General features: G+C 44.7%; 1 long non-coding RNA gene across 1 annotated transcript in view; it reads right to left on the bottom strand.

Annotated features, from left to right (window-relative positions):
* Positions 1 to 11,120: 11,120 nt before the first annotated feature.
* The window catches only part of LOC128078784 (uncharacterized), an 84,956-nt gene continuing 75,144 nt past the window's right edge, over positions 11,121 to 20,932 (bottom strand). The window contains exon 5 of the long non-coding RNA XR_008205796.1: positions 11,121 to 11,237. This is a non-coding gene — a long non-coding RNA (uncharacterized LOC128078784). The remainder of the gene's footprint in view (positions 11,238 to 20,932) is intronic.

Here is a 20,932-nt window from a genome sequence, read left to right as displayed (position 1 = left end):
GACCAGGGCTGCAACTGAGCTCTTCCTTTGCGGCTGTCCCACAGCAGACAACACAGTAATTTATTCATCCCCAGGACTCACACTCAGTAGCCTCTTCATTGTGGCATGACGCACTATTAAATACGGATAATGGTGAATGGAACTGCAGGCAGCAAACAAATAGCTATTGGGAGCTGAGACCGGCTGCTAAATAGGCCCTTATGAGGCCAGTGCCACTGGACCCAGGACTTGGATGCCCCAGTAGCTCCATCACAGGCCGGAGAGCTGGCCTGCAGCCCGTGTTGGAGGGAGACAGATCTTTCGTCAGTGCACAGAGGAGGTTTTCATGTCTCCAGTGATGCAGATGACATACCCCCACAAATCCGTCCTGCTTAACAATGTGTACAATTCAGCAGCAACTCCAATGAAGCCTGATTTTCCACTCATTCATGGCGCTTGCTCCTAGACTATAATGCAGCAGTTCCTCCCTCCCCACTGTGACAGTCTGTCACCTCCCTCTTCATCGAAAACACCTTGCTTTCCCTATATCCCTGCGTTGATCATGGTAAGATGTGTGGGACCAACTCAGCCTGGCTAGTCGTTTTGTTTCTGTCACTGGCCAGCAGCCAGCAGAAGCCTTCCATCACAAGGCGCATCTGTGCCAGCCTCACATGGCAGCAGCACTACGGGTGTGCTCAGCGTCCCCATCCCCAGGCTCCCACACAGTTGCCTGAGGTTATAACATGTCCTACAGCACCAATGGCTCTTTCCAGTGAGGCCGCAGCTTCATTCATAGGCTCCTGTGAGGGAAGATTCAGCTGGAGCTCATTTGTGCAGTCTGCTTCACTCCGCGCACGCCTTGCAGCTCTTAGGGAGCTTACTGCTCCGTGGGACAATGAAGCCAAGCTGGGCCAAGGGAGGTTCCCCACCAGAGAGCAGAGTTCACAGTCCTGTAGCTCGAACACCTGGGGAAAGCCTCCCCGCCATGCACGCACCTGCAACGCAGACCAGAGCCCTCAGGGCAGCCTGCAAACCAAAACATCACTGTGAGGCCTACCCGTCTCACACTGCTTGCTTTTTTCTCTTCTCTGATGTCATCTCCTGGTGCCATCCCAGAAATAACATGGACACATTCTTGGCTTGCTATTTTTGGCAGCTCCTCCCACCTAGGAAAGAGGGAGATTACACTGTGGGCTATTCAGGCAAGCTGGCATGCCGGCCACAAACACGCTTTCTAGCCCATGCGGCTCTAATGATAAATCCTGGCCAAGCTGAACAGACTGTTTCAACTTCAGAGCTTGCTTGGAACGGCCAACACTGTGCTAGACAAACCGCCTATGCATTTGGAAGGTGCTATTTATTTATTAAGTCTATTTAATGAGTAGAAATAGAGCTGTGCGGTGGTCACGGTGACCGAGGGTGGCTGGCGTGGGGCGAGAGGCCCCTGGCACGTTACGTGCCCTTCACCTGGCACTGCCACCTGCACGGCACAGAAACCAACCTGAGTGACTGATCAACTTCTAATTGGCACGTAATTAGCAAGAGGTAGATGTCAACTGGCAGAGAAATCAAATGAGGCCATTTATGGACACCGAGCCGCAAAGGAGCCTCCTGTGTCCCATCTGGCATGTCCTGAAGAAGTAAAACTTGGAAATAAAAACATGCAGTGTTTCACTGGATTCCCAGAGGAGCTGCATGCTGTGCATGGAGCACATTAATGCTTAGGCCTTTAAATGCAACTCTGTGTAATTGTGGTAAATGAAAGAACATTTTCTTACTCTAGGCTTACATGGCTTTTACGTGGAACCAGTTCTAGGAGTTTGTCTCCAGTGACAACAACAGCATCCTTGGATTTTACTTTATACAGTGCCCACAAAAACAGCAAATGGTATGGAATTGAGAAAAACAAGGCTGGTCTGAAGAAAAAAACTACAGATTGCTTTGAAGTTGATGAGTTTTTAAATGACCAAAAGCTGTTCAAGAACAGCTTCAGCTGCAGCTTCCCAAGGAGGGAATCTCTCATTTAAACACCGTCCCCATTTGAAGACATATTGAGATGTGGTATGTCTGAGCTCACTGGCTCTAAAACCCTGTAAATTAATCTTCTGAGTTCCTTTGGAGTCTGTGTCTCAAATGGTTGGGCTGGAAGATTTTTATGGAAAGTACACGGGAACATTCATGCTCATGTGTAATAGATGGGTTGCACCCAAACAAATCTTTCCAGGCCTAAAGATGACATATTAAAGCATCCCTTTCAGGGCAGCAAACCTACCGTTTGGTCCCAAAGGTCTACCTCCATCCCAGATGAAACTTGTTTAGACAACAGGATTAAGCTTAAAGTAGAGCCATCCAGATCCTACTCCAATTTCAGTTTTACAAATACCAGCACTGCTCCAACCCAAGAATTTGGTTCACCTGATTACAAATATTCAAGCCAGACATAACACATTTGGATCTGGATACAGGCAAGAATGTCCCCAAAGAGGAGGCTGGCCAATTTGCAGCTTTGATTCAGAGCCTCCTCGTATTGCAGCTGGTGTTATAAACAGGATTAACGACTTAACATCTATAACACTTGCACAAACCAATAAGTCTGTACTTCAGGATGCATGAGTCCTAACAGCATCACAGAAAGTGATCTGGGAAGTCTGAAATCTTCAGAGCCAAACAGGGACATGCAGGAGAAATATTTCTGTGAGTTTCTGGGTCCTGATGCGGACCTGATTGTCACTCAGGTCCCATCGTGGATTACAGCTGAAAAAAACTTAAGCAGAACATGTATGTCTTACTCTAAGACCTATTTCCTAATCCTGCCTTACAGAGCTCATACTTTCTGCAGCACAAGCCAACTGTGGATGAAAGAGCAAAATCCCCCAAATATCAGGAAATCGTGGAAAATTCAGAGGCATGATGAAGTGGTCCAAAAAGCTGCTGACCTGCAGATACTACTGTGAAAAAGGCCCAGATGTCGTAGGCCAGAAAATCACAACACAGCTCTCCCATCTTCAAATACTTGAATTTTCAGCCTTCCGAGTACTCTTGAAGATGCTGAATCACAATGACCAACGGGGCAGCCAGCAAGTAATTCTGTTTGCTTTGTGAGAACACTACATTGCCCTAAAAGAACCACAACTCTGCACAAGAGTGATAATCCTATTGAATATTGCAAACAGTTTCCTATGAAGGAAGGCTGCAAGGACTTTCATTTCAGTCCTCTGCTGCAAATGCCCATAATATTCCTGAATTTTCTGAGCTGCGAGTTTTCACACTGCTTTCTCTGCCAGTGTTGGCTTTCATTATTTCTTTTAAATATAAACTTGGAGCTAAACCCTTTCAGATGTTTCAAGTTACAAATGTGTGGAAAAGATATAATTTTTTACAGTAAGAAGAAAGTGCTCTGTGTGAGTGTGAGAGAGACACACAGGAGGAAAGAAGCAGGGAATAGATCAAAAATGGCAATACTTTGAAACCTGAAACTTGGCACAGGTACGGGTCCTGACAAAGTGTATGTTCTGCTAAGTTTAGAAGAAACTGTGGTTGTAAAATAAAGCTAGGAACAGTTGAGAGTGTGCCACAGTGCACTGACAGTGGAGGATACTGCTTGGATTTAGCTGCTACGTTAACCCACGCAGGCTGAAGATGTGTGCTGAAGGGCTGCTTTTCTCATCTCAAGCAGCAATTGCAAGTAAGGACCCTAGAGGACTACAACCAAACTCTTCCAGCAGTAGAGGGAAAGAGAACGGGAATAGGAAAGGAAAGGGGAGAGGAAAAGGGAAAGGGAAAGAGAAGAGACAATGCATATTCTTCTACTGCGTACCAAGACTGTTGAGCCATTTAGGGTGTATTAAACCAGCAAGGCAAAGATTTAGAGTTAGGCCATCACTAATCAATGGCTTCTGATCAAACAACAACCTATTGCCTCTTTTATCCAAAAGCCAAAAAACAAATCCAACTAGACCTCCCTGCTACTGCTGCAACAGCACCGTCACCACAGAGCTGGGTTCCTCTTGCTTTTAGTCCTTCCTGCTCTGTTTCATTACATGGAGATGCAAGGGACGCTGCCTGTGTCAAGGCAGGCGGAGCACAGACAGTACCTGGTGAGCCGGTATGTAGCAGGGATTTTGTCCTGGATTAAATAAAGTGAGTGTCACCAAGTCCCAGTGCACCACAGGCCCTGCAGCAGGGAGCAGCAGTTAGGTTAGACTCCTTGTCTTGTGTCAGCTTCAGCAACTGGTTCGGCACCATGTAATAGTATCAGGTTCACCCTCAGGGAGGCTGGAGGAGTTCAGTGCCCTTCAACCCTTCAGCACCAATCTGTGTAAGCAAGGCTGGGTCAAACCCAGAGCCATGCACAGCACAGAGCGAGAGAGAGTCAGCAGTGCTGTAAGTGATGGCAGTGAGGAGATGTACCTCTGCTTGGGGAAGGGACAGGTGGAGCAGTGGACTGGGACTTGGACAACATAGCATCCACGGGTACTCTGTGCTCAGGTGTTCACCTGTGAATAGCAGCTAACTGCAAGGTATAGTGCTGTTGCAAATCACTGTGTTAATAAAGAGGCAAGGATGCGGTTTCACCCGATGAACTCGGCCACCACAAGCAGTGAGGAAGGAGCTCACTCGTTCTTATACAGCAAACATGGAAGCTGCACTCACATGTGGGACCAAACTACCATGCAGAGGGTGAGCAACACCATCTCATTCCCAGTGACTGCCACTTAAAACTCCTTTGGCAGCTGACAGAGAGAACGTCAAGCCTAAGGCTTGCTTTGCCTTCCAATCCTGGTTCAGCTTTTTCCCTGTTTCAGTTCACATTACCTATGGAGCTGTTTCATAGCTGACCAATGGGCTCCCATGCATAATCACATCAGTCTGACCTCTGCATGTCTTGTACCTTTATAACATCAGCCTCTGCTTGGGGCTGTAGATAACCGACACTGAGTCTGTGCTCAGCAGGCAGTGCGAGCCTTCCATTCTCTTCCATTCTCTTCCATTCACCTTCCATTCTCTTATTACCCTTAAACCAAAAACTATTGCGTGATAAAACAAACACTGTTGACCTAAGTACAAGGTTGTGAAAACTGCACAGGTATTGTGTGAGATGTTGTTGACCAGCTAAGAGCTCCTGAACATGCTGGCCTGATATTTGTGCAATGCGCTGCTGCTCACCAGTGCACCTCACAGCACCATCCCAGGGAAAGCAGATGAAAGAAGGAAAATTGAGCTATTTCTATTTTAGGCAGGATGAACTTCAAGCACACAGAGCAAAAGGAACTTTTCTTGCTGCAGAATGATGCAGGTGCAATGCAGCTTGTTGCAGCAGGATCAGCAAGGAGTCAGTGGAAGAGGGAAGACAGCACAACACCCCCCGTATCAAAAAACAGGGTTTCAGTCAGCAGTTGATGGAGTTTTGCAAGTCTTTGCCTCTAGAGGCATTTGATCAAGGACTGAAGAAACAGCAGCAAGAAAATAAACTAGAATGAAAAGTTAAAATTACTGGAATAAAAGCATTCTGACCCAGCCCTCCAGGGAAATGGCCTTCTATTGCAGCTCTGCTTTGGCATGACAGTTATATCATGCTTCATGATGGGTCACAGGGATGCTGACAGTTTGCAGCTCTTTGCAGGACCAGAACTGGTGTCAGAGGGTGTGGAACAGCACAGCAGATGCATCCATCCCTGCTGGGCAGTACTCTGACTGCCACAACCCCATGCAACAACTCCACTGAAAGTACAAAGTTGCAGCTGCATGTTAAAAAACAGAGAAGCAACTCCGAAGTTTTGATCCAGCTGAGCACCTCTCATCAGTAATTGCACCCCATCCAGACGCAAACCACCTGGGCTCCCTTGGCCTCAAGCTGCAGTGGCAACTAAGATCCCTGCAGACAAGAAGGGACTCACCTGGAGGCCAGGAATTCTCCCAAACCCGAACGAGAAAGCTTTGCTTGAGAGGCAGGGCTGGCTGGAAGGAGCATCCAGGCCTGCCATTTCCACCAGAAAGCTCTATTTGTGTACTTCGTGAGATGAGCGCCCTGTTTGCCTACCTTTAAAAGCTGGGCTCAAACAACCAAACCAATTTCACTCGGGAAATTCTGTCTGGACATACAAATACACAAGCTGAAGCTCAACTTGTACCCTTGCAAACACCACATTTCCTTTTTCACATGCACATGTAAAAAACTTGGATGGCTTTGAACAGTCCGTGTTCAGAGAGATCTTTCATTTTAGTTAACCTCGGTCAAAGCAAACAACATCACATGGTATCCCAAGGTGGTTTCTTTTGGCTCTTCACACCTGGAAAACACTGAGCACATTTTCATGGATCCAAGTAATGTCCACACAGAGACTGGCAACACTTTGTATTAGTTCCATCATCCTCTGGATTGCAAAGATGAAAAATAACAAACCTCAGGCACTGGGCAATGACCTGAATTTTGATCTGAAACAAAGCTGTTCAGAAAATTAGGGATAAAAATCCATTTCTGCAAATTATTTTTACATTTGTCATTTTACAGCATTCCTCTTTTTTTTCTTTTTTTTTCTCCTGTTCTGGCGAGAGGCAGGAGTAGAAAATCCCAAATCCCAAGAGGACTATCATAAAGACAGACTATTTGAAAGGAAAGTCAGGGACAGCATGCAAAAGGCTGCTCCAATGAGATTTCTAGTCCAGTTTTGTCAAATGTAGGACATTTGCATGTTAGGAATTTTACAGGCATCCAAACCAGGGCTAACTGAATACAAATTTTGCATCAGGAAACCCAAATAACAAGTTGAACACACTGACCTTATACAGCACTTGATCAGATTTGAAGTGCTAGAATAGTAGGATTTGGAGAACGCTTTGGTATATCAAAGAAACCAGGGCTGCAGGATCCTCAAGCTCCAGGGCTAATCTGGGGAGATGCAGCATGGAAATGTCTCCTTTCAAGATGGCATGGACAACTGCCTCCTGGCTGACAGGCTCCAGAGCTAAAGCTTGCATCAGAGGTAAAATTCCAAAGAGAATTACAGGGACTTTGGTAACGCTATGGTTTTGATTGTGAGGTTAAAGGATGTGAAAAACAGATGTCTTTGCTGATACTTTCAGTTCCATGTCCATGATCCCGCAAGCGTGGTTCCTGATTGTGAGTTACTCATGGCAGAAGCAGGGAGGCATAGGACTAGGTGACCATAAATATATTGAAATAGAATATACAAAATTAACCTGTAAGTAAAGCAAGTTTAATGCACATGCCTTTTCAGTGGGAAACTGGGTCACCAGGTGATTTTGCAGGTGATTGAGGAAAGTCAACTGACCACTGCCAAGCGTCAAACAGCCAATGCAGTCTTGAAGTACAGCTTCATTTCAGAGATGCTGAAGGGAGATGGGACCTCACTGTGCTTCCCTTCTCCCATCAGGGACCAAACTCATGTAGCTCCTCTCCAGCTGTAATGAGAATAACGTGCCTGAGATAATACCAAAGAGACAAAAGCAGCCTGGATTCACACCACTTCAGCCAAGCTGCATTTTTGTCAGGGAACCAGTATCTCAAACTCACATCCCATTTATCAACCTCTCCTCTCCCATGGGAACTACCCTGTGGGGGAAGCAGAGGAATTCACTCCAGGTCTCTCACTCTTCCCTGCTTCCCTTCAGCAGAACCCTCTTAAAGAGAAAAATAAGGCAACGACGGATGACGGATGCACAAGCATTTCTCCCAGCACAGCTCTGCTAGTTGGGGCTCCAAGGAGGTGTGATCCTTCACTGATGGGGCTGCTCTGGCACCAATCCCATATGCTGATATGATTATTTCGGCAAAATGTCGTTTTATTTTTTAAACAAAGACAGTGTGTGTTGTGCTGCACTTCTGTGCCCATACTCAGGTGTATTTTTCTCCTGTACTTTTTGACAGCACAAAGCATAGCTGTGTCCAGAGGAGGAAGCTCTTGGTAAGTATAACAACCTTTGGCATTCTGTTTTGTGCAGGCTGTCCTGACAAAGCCAAGGCCTCAGAGTTTTGGAATAGATGAACACAACTGAGATTCATCCCTTGAAACATCCCAAAAAATCTTACTGAGAAGATATGAGGAAGAGAAGATTTTTCAGAGGTCTAGCCTTACACAAAATTGAAAGCAGCTCTATTTTCAGACTGTGTTAGCTTCAAGAAAAAGCAAGCAGTTGGTCATGTTTGGTGGGATTATGGTGGACGGATGGATGGAGACAGAGAAAAAGTGCAGTCAAAGAGAGAAATAAACACAGCTGAAAGAAATTCTGATTTTTGATCAAGGGAGTGTACTCATGGAACACGACAGGCAATACTTGCCCAGATGAACATATCCTAGGAGAAGCCAGCATGACTCACAGCTGCAACATGAGAGAAAGCTGCTGGCAGCAGCAGACCATAAGAAGGATGCAAATAATTAGAGTTCTTTTAAACAAGGTCAAGTTTCAGCCGCTGCTTCACTTCCTCTACTTAATAGAGAAGGAAGATTGTTCAGAATGATTCAGTGGGAGCTTCTGTCCTTGTAAATCTCTGAGTGAAATAAGAGGATCAGAGCCTAGCCCTTCACCATAAGCTTTGCTGTTCATTGAACATGAACTGAACCATGACCTGGAATATAAGCCTGGTGCATCCTCAAAGCAGCTCTCCTGACGGGAACTCATTTGTTGACACCTTGAATTGCTTTAAGATGCTGTTGCAATTTTCACGTCTGCCTTGCACCGCAATGGGTTCCCTGGAGCACTGAAGCACCGTGTTTTTCCAACAGAGCTGCCTCTTCCACTTCTTACAGAAGGGGAAAAAGAAACAGCATTAGAGATTATTTTTTTCAGTGATTCAAGGCAATTTAAATATCACTCCAGTAAGTGCTGCTATATGAGCAATTCTTTTGGAGTCAGGTTGGGGTTGGTTGGGATATAATTTCAGTTCTCAAGTACCACAGATACACCTGGACATTTGTCTTTGTGCTGTTTTCCTAGAAACAGCCTTGCCTTCTGCAATGTAAGTGGAAATACAACACGGCAAAGAAGTCAGAAAGCTGGTGTAAAGGAAGTAGCTAAGATTGTGACGCTAAGATTTTTACTTTGTGTCTTAATGGAAAAACTCCTTGAAGCATCTGGCCGATCACAAGGTCTCTTTTCCCCTCAAAGAAATTATCTTGTTCTTACAATCCTTATTTCAGGTACGGAAACTTCCAAGAAAAATACTATAGCGCTCAGCATCTGGGCCCTCATCATCTGCCTTAAAGCACCCCTGCTCCTTCAGAAGACAGCACAGAGCGAACACATTTTCTTGCTTGCTTGCTGGTATCATACTCAAAATCCCCTCAATTCCCCCCGCATCATGAAAACATCAGAAGGAAAGCTATTTTAGATCTGACAAGCAGTCAGGATTCGAGCAGGACTGTTACATAAAGTGTCAGTGGGAGTAAGAAGGAACATTACTTATGGTCAGAAATGCTGCCATCTCAAGGGACCCTCACTGCACCACACAGTCTCTGGAATTCCTCGGAATGATTAATTACACATACTAGCTCTTTGGCAGGTATTCAAGTCCTCATACCACATACCTGCCCTTCCTCCTGCATGTATTTTCTGTTTTGGCTTCTGCAGATGCTATCAGCCTACTTCCACGGAACATCAAGCACTAAACACACGAAAGTCTTCTCCATCTATAGCCAACGGATGGAGTAGCAGACACAACTTTGCTTCCAAACAAAAACAGTTAAAAATTTCTCCACTTCAGGACATTTGGCCTACTGCAGTGTCATTCTGTACTCTGATCTGGGAGCTCCCTGTACCCATCTGGCATTTTACTAAATGGCAACTGGTTCCTGGTTATAGCAACCTCTAAGAGGAAAGACACCTGTACCAGGCAGCACTATATCTCTTGGACTTACAGTTGTGACAGAGTAGAAACAGGAAGGATTACCTGTCCTCTAGTCAAGTGATTTTTCAAGCTCTCTCTCATGGTACAACCTCCTGTGACAACAGCACATGAAAGAACCTTGTTGCCTTGCTGACTAAAGCACTCATGCACTGTGCCAACCCTCCCAGGTGAAATCAGGACTCCACAGGAAATTACCAGTTTGCAGGGCCTTTGGAAACACCAGGTTCCCTTTTCTCACAAAGCATTATTCTTTTGTTGGTTGATGGCATCTCTTGGCTGGGCAGAAAAGTAGAAGTGCAGTGGAAGGGCAGAGATGGGCAGGGGACACAGGTAGAACCAAAGGGATATTCCAAGCCATGCAGTTGGATGCTCAACAATAAAAGTCTGGAGACAATCTTCCCAAGGGAGTCTTTGCTTGATACCTGGATGGCCATTGGTCTGCTGGTGCATCACTCGTGGTTTTTCCTTTTCCTTCATTTACTGAACTGTCCTTATCAAGATCCACAAGATATTCTGCTTCTCTCCCCATCCTGAACTCGTATAACCATACAGCCCAACATGCCCAAACCGGTTGCCCTTGCTGAGCAGCTAACATGTCTGCTTCCCTCTGAGTTGCTTGTGGGAGCATGAAGAGATCCCTAAAGCAACACAGGATGGGAACAGGCACATCTACAAGCCCTCACCAGTAGATCTGTGCTTATGAGTGGAGCAGGAAGGAAGTTAGTCACTGACACAAGAGCTAGCTATACTTCTAGGAGTGTTTGTGAGCACTGAGCCCTCAAATGCCATACTTCAATGACAAGTTTCACTTCTGTCAGGCAGGTCTTGAGGACTTCTGCTAAAGTCATTCATTCAAGGCGTATCCTTTTCCTTCAAACGTAGTTAAACACACATCTGATCTATCATCTGCAGTGAAAACACTACTCAAGTGCTTTCAGTGCTGACAAATATATTCTCCCACCATTGCTCAATCGCTATTTAGTCAGTTTAACTCCATATGTATTATAATAGCACTGAAAGACAGACACAGCCTTCAAAAGCAGATAAATCTGAAATCAACAACAGAGGCATTTTCAGCTCTGAGGTCTGGATGAGAGCACAAAATAACTGAACTTTGTTCCTGTGGCTTATTACATCATCTGGCCCCTTTTTGCCTGAAAATATTTCTATTCCTCATTCCAGCCCATCTGTTCTTTAGAAAACTCCTCTCAATTTAGGAGGAGTTGCCTGGAGGCAGGGCATTTCTTTTCAGAGGAAAGTATGTTCATAATCAAGCAAATAATATCATATATTTATTCTCTTTAGTGCACATGCACATACATACATGTGTGCATGCCTGCCTGTTTTGAATTACACTGCCAAAAATGGTCTTCACAGAAAGGAGGTCTTCAGTCTTCTTGATCCACAAGAAGAAAGACATCACTTTTAATTAGGAAATAATAATAATAAGAATAAACAAGTAAACCCAACACAGACCTGTCAAAACAAATCTCTCTGCAGGGGAGCCATGCTGCCAGGTGACAGGACTTTTCCCCGCTGTTGTGTTTTCTTTAGCTTTAATTTACTTCTGTGTGAAAACTGAGCCCAATGACACTTGTCAGCCAGCAGAGAAGGACTCATCAGTCCTCACCTTCTCAAATGGGTTGAGAAAGGCATTTTGGGTCTTCTCTCCAGATGGAAGAGTTTGCTCCTTTGATAGTAGTTTCTCTCAGTCAGTGCAAACTTGTCTGCCTGTACTGCATTCAAGTGTTTCTCCAATAAACCTTTACTCACACTGGAAGAAGACCATGTGAAAGCAGTAGAAAGTCTTTTCTATTGGGGTAACCCATGCTGTCAAAAAATGGATTGTTTCCACTAACATGGGTATTCTCTGCCCAGTGCCATCTATAAAGTGGAAATGACAAATTCCTCTGTCTCCACTTTCCTTATTATGATCACTTCTGGAAGAACCCTGCAGTACCATTTTCCTGCTGAGTGTCTGGAACACAGTGGGTCTTGACTGAATTTCTGGTCTCAGGGCACACAACAGTGGGGATATGGAAAGAGATCTTCATTCACTGTCCTCAGGAAAGATGTCCACGTGTCTCACCCAGGCCACTTGGACACAAACGTTTTGAAGAGATCCTAAATGACTCAGTGCTGAGCTCATTTGAAACAATGACTACCAAACCACACGTGAAGGGGTGAACCCTCCCTCTAACAACCCACACTGATGAATTCTCAGAAAGTGTAAGCTGAGGGGAAATGCACTTGCAGAACACGCTGTATGGCACGGGTAATCCATGGGGCAAGACCCTCTCTCTGTCGGGGCCACTGCAGGAACTGCCTCTAGATTGCACAAGCTCAGATTCAGCCATTCACAACTTCCTCTGGAACAAACTTCTTGTTCTCAAGGCAGGGTGGAGGCTGGGTAGGGGATGGAGACGCTTGGCCAGGTTCTTCTTTTCAGCTACGTTTCCAAGCTAGATGAGAAATTCCACTACATGGGACAGGAGACACTGCACACCAGCCCAAGCTGGCAGGGCTTCTAGGTAGGGCTGGAGGGGATACTTCACACGGTACTCTTGGTATCTCTGCTAATATCTTCAACGTCTTCTAATTTTGTCTCTGATCCACACAGATCTGTACAGGGACCATTACTGACTGTTTTACAAGAAACCCAAGGCAAATCTACTTTGTTGCTTGTGGTGTACAGAAAATTGTTTCTTTCTAGATAGGGGATCTGTTCAAGAGCTTCTGGATTGCAATTCACACCAGGTTAATCTTGGAACATAAAGGTTTCAGTGCAGCTACTCCAATGAGTATGTATGTAAGACTACAAAAACACTTGAGCAGTAAACCACTGAACATCTGAAGCATCTGAAGTCTGTATAGACATGGTACATGAAGAATGGGAAAGAAAGCAGGGACATAAAGAGATGAGATCACTGGATCACATGGAAGTAAGCATTCCCAGGGTCTGCTACCCCAAATCCCCACAATTATGAAGCAAAAAAAAAAAAAATGGTTCATGCTTTAACTCTTTACATAACAACAGGAAATAAGGAATAATAAGAGGCATAAAAGGAAAAAGAACTATGATTTCATAATCTAATTGAGGCCACACACTGAAATACCAAGTAAGTGATAAGTATGTCATCAGGCATCCATTTTTTTCCAACTAGAACCACAGAGCAAACCCCATTCTAGCTTCTGGAGAGACTGTACAGTGCAGAAGCCAGGCTTCTACTCCAATGTATCTTCTGCCACGTTTTGTCAGGGTGGCTGTGGGCACCTACCAGTTCATTTAGCATTTTGCTAGTCACTGTGCAAAGGTGCAAGGACTTACAAGAGCTCAGTCTGACATTATGTGCTAGTGACAATGCTATCTGGATATCAGATAGCTTGTTTGTGACACACATTTGTCAGAGAAAGAATACACGGAAACACACTATTGGCTTCTAGAAAAAAAACAAACAAACAAACAAAAAAACACCACATACTAACTAATACTCTTTAAGTTTGCCTTCATGTTGAGAATGAAATGAGCTCACCATGCTCTGCTTTATCCACGGGGGTACAAAATGCAGGTGTCTTGCCTTTCTTCTCTTTTGACGTGGTCAGAAGGCTCCATTAAGGTGGAGGAGTACATCAGGCAGATAATTGCACTCGATCCATTTAGCTCCATGTGGCTAATGGATTAAGTGCCTGGGCTTGCTATAAATTTGATTTCCCATTCTGAATGAAACACATCTTGTAAACTGTATTATTTCAGAAAACAGAGTTTAAAGAAAGTACTTGCCTGCAACCGTGGGCAGCACAGGTACAGGCAGCAGGCTTGTTTTTGTTTCACAGCAATTTATTGGTGCAAAAGATATAAGAATTGGGTCTCTAAATTTTCACATCTCCTTAGAGATGTGGTTTCCAGATAAAAATATTTGCTTATGAAAGTCTTTCTCCCTTACTGCAGCACTCCATGGGAATGCCACTTTGAATTTAACAGGAAGTAACCTGGTAGTCAAGAAAGATACTCTTCTACAGGTACAATTCATGCTTGCAAAATAGACTTGATCCTGCAGTCTCTAGACCCTTCCTTTGAGTTCTGGCATCAAAGTGTTTTGCTGATTTGCCTGACTTATTTTCCCAATTCACCACCCCCTGCTGCAGGGTGTCCTGCCCCATGTAATTGCCCCCTCCAGCAAAGCACTGCTCTGGACTGATCATGGAAGCCCAGATCAGAGATAAGTAATGCACAGCAGGACAGAGTATTTTCTTTTTGCTTTTCTGTAACTTCATATTTCTGCTTGCCTCTGGATAGTGTTACTGAACACTGACATTTTTTCAATATTAACCAGAATGGGAGCAATTGATTTCCTGATGTCCTGGAGCCCACCCAAACCATCCATTAGCCATGAGTTTGCAAATTTGGGGGGGAAAGGCTGACTGGCAATGTTATTACCTCTGAAAAGAAGTTAACTTAGGGTAAATGAAAATCAGATTTACTGCTTGAGACAGGTAGCATGCAGAAAATAACTCAGGATTTATGACCTGTCACCCATAAGACTCCACTGACTTGCTGTGAAAAGGGGCCTTATGAGCACTCAGAGCAGCAACTCCCCATCATTTACACACACTGCCATGTGAGGACCGGATGTAGATGAAGACTTTGTGATGGCAGGTGCTATCCAAACACTGCGGCAGGCCATCGTGCTCACTTCACTCTGAAGTGGTAATTGGTACGAATGTGGAACATGCCCATGGGTAAGGAACCCCTACCAGCATCTCCTCCTACAAACTCCCTTGCCATCTGCCACTTGTACGCCAGACAGGTGGCTTGTACTAGGGCTTAGTCTAGTGAGAGTTCCTCATCACAAGGCTGAGACTTGGCATAATGATTACCATCTAACTGTTACTGAATTCCTTTCAACTGTACCTATAACATTGCACTGCCAAAGACGGGCAGGTATCTCACTCTTAGATACCCTGCCAGACCCTCACGATTCACCATACACACCTGCTATTTGCAGTAATGTCACAAATACATCTTGCAGGGAGTGCTAATAGAAATATATCATCTCAGGCTTGGCCCTGGGGTTTCACTGCTTCAAAGCCATCAATTTGTCCAGCACTTGAGCTCCTGTCTAGCAGTCTTGTATACTACTTCCAGAAAAATAGTAACACAGATGGAAACGTACCTCATGGAACCAAGCATCAAAAAAGGCCAAGCCCCCCAAAGGGACTCTACTGCTAGCACTCCCAGTGCATGCAGTGCACGAAGCCAAGCTATCTGCTGCTTAGCATGTGGAACAGAGCTGAATTCCAGAAACTCTTGGTCCTAGGAGCTACTGGTAGTGTGCCTTGGAGGGGAGAACTTTACTTCATGCTTGTGGGTTTTTATGTCATGGTCAAAAAACTTTCTGAGTCACCATCTGTTTTTCAGTAGAAGGCACTGATTTTCTGTGGCAAAAAGGGCGTTAATGTGGGACAGAGACACCACTATAGAACAGAAGTTGCTTAGAATTACCCAATACCACGCGTATAAAACTCGTTCCACCAATTACACATATAGATCAGTGTTGATTGTGGTCTGGTCTCTCTCGCTCTTTTATTTTTTCCTTCCTTGAGACTTCATCACTGACTCAAACATACAGATATTTATGTGGTGGGTTAATAACTATTCCAACAATACGAAAATTACTACAAGCAAAAGTACTCTGAGCCAGCAGTGGAAAAAACACTTTTACCATAACCACAAGAAATGGAGAATGCAAGAGAAGCAGTTCCAGGATGCCTAGCAGCAGCTCTGGGAAAGCAGGATCCTCAGATGCTCAAGCTGGTTGAAAACTTCCCCACAGTGACACCCTATGAGGAGACCCATCTGTATCCACTTGCTACTAGTTATGCTTTACCTGGGATGGTAACACTGCAAACTTCATCAAGGCTCGATTCAGAGCCCCACCAAAAGTGGGAGTTAAGTTCATATTCTTTTCCTAGGTCAGATGGCTCAACTGAGAGCCTAATTCTGCCATTGACTTTGCACAGAAGCATGGAAAGTTATGCTGTGTCTTTCTCTGTCAGCTGCAAGCAGCAGTGGCTCTAGCACAGGCTCCACTTCAAGAACAGAAAGGTTGGGCATCATGCAGCAACCAGAGAAAAAAACATGCAGAAGGGTCTGTGAAGGATGTTCGACCTTTGAAGGTCTGGTACCTGGGAGATCTGGTTTTCCTTTCCACTACCAGCGCTGCCATTCTTGTGAACTCTCAGCCAGCCACATAGCGTTCCTTTTGAAGAGAAAAGTGGAAAAAATCCCTTTTTGCTGCTGTCCTGGCTGGTTAGAGTGCAAGATGCTCGCAGCAGGGCTTATCTCAGAGGGTGATGACGCACTGGGACTGGTTGCCCAAAGAGGTTATGGATGCCCATCCCTGGAGGCATTCAAGGCCAGGCTGGATGTGGCCTTGGCAGCCTGGTCTGCTGGTTGGCGACCTGCACACAGCAAGGGATGTGAAACTAGATGATCTTTGAGCTCCTTGTCAACTCAGGCCATTCTATGATTCTGTGATCTTTACTGTGTACTTTGGCAGTCTGGATGGCCATTGGGAGTCAGGGTCTCCAAACACAACTGCAGACAAGCAGTGGCTGCTAAGTTGTGTGTATGTGCAGGCAGGCAAACAGAAAGGGACAAGTTACTTTTTTTCTTTTTTTTTTTTTTTCCTTGGGGGAAGGAAATACTAAGATGAAGGCGTGCTAATAAAATGTCAAAAGGAGGTCCAATTATTAAACATCTTTTGGAGACATTGCTCATAATTAGTCTCTTAATTTACATGGATGCACGCTCCTGCTTGCTGGGACAGTGCTTTGCTTTCAGTCTCACAGCTGGTTTCATAGGGCACCAGAATGATGCTGATAGCACCAGTGTTTCTCCTACCATCCCCTGCTTGTACACTGAAGCCCCTTTGGGTTGGGCTCTTCTTCCTTCAGAATGGTTTGCTCCTTCAGTGTTTGAAAAGACGTTTAAATTTTCATTATTTAAGGAAGAAAAACCTAGCTGTCACATCCATCCCCTCAACCCATCCCTCTCCTGCACACCCCACCTGCAGCACAGACTCCTGCTCCTACGCATTTTTGAATGCTTATGTGAAGCAAGCAGAAACCTCAAGGCTTCAGGTGTTGGACAAGGCCTGGCATAGGACGAAGTCAAAGAAGCCAGTGGATTAACAGCCATTAGGGAACCTCAGCCAGCCTTCAAATATAAAACTAAATACTTCCTGTGTGGCTGAGGAGCTCATGGCCGAGGGACAGTGCCCCTTTATGCACAGCCTGCTTCCAGCCATGCAGCGTGCACTTGGGTCTCAAGAGTCCAATAAGCTTCATTCAGCAGGAGCAAAAATAGACAAAGATGAGATCAAATACCATGACATTTTCTCAGTGTTTCTAGTCAAACAGAAAATTAAACAGGCTCAGTATTATTGCCAGAATGTTAATATATGCACCACTTTTGGGAAAGCACACACAGAAGGTCAGGTTTAATGCCGTTATTAGCTGTTCCCCTCCTTCCTGCTAGAAATACAGAGATACTTTCTGACCAGAAGAGGAAGATTCAAGATCAGGATGGGTGGATGAATGGCTGGAGCTTTATATGGAAGAAGAAAGCAGGGACATTTCACTTCACTTGGCAGATGGGAAGGACACTACCTACCCCAAAATCGTCCCAACCTCTGCCCACTCACTTCACAGCTACTACATAGAACAATGTTGTGGATAAATAGCACTCTTGTTTTGTTCAGGTTTTTTTTTGATTGTTTGGGTTTTGATTTTTGTTTCCTTTAATTACCTAAAATATATTACCCCATGCCCATGGAACGGGTAGCGGGAGCAGTTATCCTCTCCAAAGGCTGAATTAATAAAACAAATACTGAATTTGGATAAAAATTATAATTACTCAAGGTAAAGGAGTAGATATTCTTCTATCGTGCTCATTAAAGCACTGCAGGAAGGCAGGGGAGATGGCTTAAAGAATTAAGCACTTACACATGACAAAGCATTTCCCAGTATGATCCTCGCTTCTTGAAATCAGTTTCTGTGCCACATGCATGTGTTTATGTGAGTGTGGAAACCACATACGTCCTTTGAGCTGGAAGTATCCTCCTGTGACTCAGATTTCTGTTTTCCTACAATTTTCATACAGTGCAGAACACCTCCAGCAATGCAGAACAAGGGCTGGCTGCTCCGACCAGCACTGTGTGCAGAAAGGAGGAGAATTTGGAAAACAAAAACAAAAAACTCTGCCCACAAGGAATAGAACACCAGCTGTGGCTGGGATAATGGATCTCCAAAACCACCAGCATCATCAGAGGAAGAGAGATCCTTCCTGTCCTGAAACCATGAGCACAGAGATCATGATCATAGATTTACCTGCTTACAGCTGATGTGCTGCTTCTCCATTGAGCTGTGATAGATTTGAACTGATTTCAGGTTGTCTGAATTTGCTGGCAACAAAAGAAGCTGCATAGGAAAAAATTGGCTGATTGCAGATGAAATGTGAACCCGAAACACTTGCTGGAATGAACATTCATTACATTCAAAGAGACACAAGAGAGTTGAAGGCTGTGATGATTTTTACAAGTCTGAGTGAGCAGAAGGCACTGCGAACACTTCACAGAATTCCCCTCCTGAATTCACATTTACCAGCCCTTTGAAGTGTCTTTCTCTTGGAAGATCAAACATACTGACTCCTTCCAACTAATTAAATGGGTTTCCCTGGGAATAACTTGTAGCTGTCACCTAATCAGATGCTATATTTTAATAAGTGTTGGCTTTCTGGTGTGAGTATCTGATTCCCACAGTGTTTTGGTCAGACTATTTACTCTGTTTAGTACCCATCAGTCTTTTCTGCTAACAAACGTTTGCAGTGGAAAAAATTATGCCACCAATTCAAGCCTGCACTCCAGGATCTTTCACGGCTTCCTTCCTGTCCTCCCGAGCTGCACAAAGCAATGCACTGCTCAGAAACACAAGCCAATGCCTGTGCCCTGAGAAAGGTGGGTGAGAGGCAGTTGGTCACTGGCAATGTGCTTCACACTTCACAATTGACACCCAGAAACATAGGCCTTCATTGGAATATGGTTTTAAACTACATTACTCAGGTTTGGTAAACAGCTTCAGAGATGACCTTATGGCACAGCGTTGCCTGGGCGTGCTGCGTGCCAGCATCTGCTGCTCCTTTGCTCCAGCCTCACACCAGCACTGAGCCTCTCTTCTTCTTGAATCACACAATGACTGTAACTATGAGTCGAGGGCAGCAGCGCAGATGTACCCAGCACTGCCTTTAGTTTAGTTAGCTCAGAGATGCAGTAGAAATGCACACCCAGCATCCAAGCATCCAAACTGCCACTAAGGGCTTGTGCACGCCTTGCTGCAGCTGGTCCCAAGGCAGTTCAAGGCTCTCTCCTTCTGCGGCAATGACAGCGTGGACATTTATCTCAAGTCACATACCAGGCACCTTCTACATCCAAAAAACCTTCATGGGTGTTCATATTTGCTAAATCAGCTACTGCCATTCAAACTCCTTTCCAGAATTTCTCTACAACCCCAATTCAGAGAGCCAGGATTTCCACTGTCACAGACAAAGTGGAGTTTGGAGTTGGCTGGAGTATTTCTGCCACTTGAGAACTTATTTGATTCCTATTCTGCCTGCAGAAAAAACTAGTGCTGCCTTGAAGGTATAATTTAAAACCAAATAATAGCCTAATGGTGCACATTCCTGTCAGTCAGAAGAACCATCATTACTTAGGATCCTTCCGTTTTTCTTACTTCTGAGAAAAGTGAAAATTCAGCATGTCATCAACATTCCTTGTGTCTTTTTGGGGACTATCAACAGCTTTCGGACTTACCAAGAAGCTTGGTGTCCCTCAGTTTTGTCTCAAGTCCTATTCCAAATGAGATATAAATGCTGAATTAAAGCTTTGGCAACTTACTTAAGAGCTAGTAAGAGTTTCCAGAAAATGCAATCAGCAAAAGGAACAATGGCAATTTCTGAAGTTGTTCACTAGAAAGGGACTTAAGTTGTGCTGGTATGTCACAAAGCTGTCAGCAGTACCACTGCTTTGTCACTACTGCACATGATGGAAAAGACAGCTCAAGTCAAACCAGGTGGAGAAAAACATCCACTTACTGAAAGACCCTTCACTTACAGTTCAAAATTAGCAGTGTGTTGGGATCCAATGCTTTCGGTGCTTCCAGGATGGATGAGACCAAAGAATAGAATTTAACCACAGCGGAGGTAATAACCTGGACTGAAATAATCAGTGTGCCTCTGGGTCAGAGGGTCTCTTGGGAGTTCTCTCGTGTCTGGTGGCATTGCACTCATTTCCCAGGGGGTCCTGCAGGGACACAGTTCCTGGCTGCAGCATTTTAGGGCGACCACCAACCACATCCCAATGGCTTACTTACAGCCAGTATCACAGTAAGGAATATTACCACGGCCTTGCAGTACAAGTCACGAACACACTGAAGTCACTTTGGATGCCATTTGCAAAGCAGCTGTAGATACCAGCTGTGAAGAGCACTGTTCAGGGCTTGAGTAGGAAGACTAAAGTAGGAGCCAGACATTTTAAGTTTTCTTGTGAGGAGGTATCTCTGTGCATGCAACAGTGCAGAACAGCTAAAGGAGGCACGACAATAGTGCTAAAATTGAACATTAATAGAAGGAGGCTTAGGGCTCACCAAGGAAAAGGAGACCCAATTAGAAGAGCTCTGATGAACTTGCAAGGCATAGAAGAGGCCAAGAAAGACACTTGAATGAAGAGTTCAGTACAAAACGTGTATCCTTAACCAGCTCTTCAGAAATGGATTTCTTGGGAAGTAGATTGTCTCTCTTCCACTCAGCTGTCTTTTCCTGCAAACTGATATGAACATAATATGGCTAAATCTTCTAACTCTCCATCTAACAGTTGATATGGCAGAGACATAAATAAAACTCCTAGGTCCCTCTGTTAGTAAAAACCAGTCAAGGAATTGTTCTTACACGAGACAGACTTGGAGTGTGACTTTTTTTCAGGTTAAGTGGGGTTAACATTTGGATGAGAAGCACATTCCAGTGTGATTTCACTG

The sequence above is a fragment of the Tympanuchus pallidicinctus genome, unplaced genomic scaffold, assembly GCF_026119805.1.
Source record: "Tympanuchus pallidicinctus isolate F22 unplaced genomic scaffold, pur_lepc_1.0 scaffold17, whole genome shotgun sequence".
Taxonomy (NCBI): Eukaryota; Metazoa; Chordata; class Aves; order Galliformes; family Phasianidae; genus Tympanuchus; species Tympanuchus pallidicinctus.
This window is presented reverse-complemented; position numbering and strand designations above follow the sequence as displayed.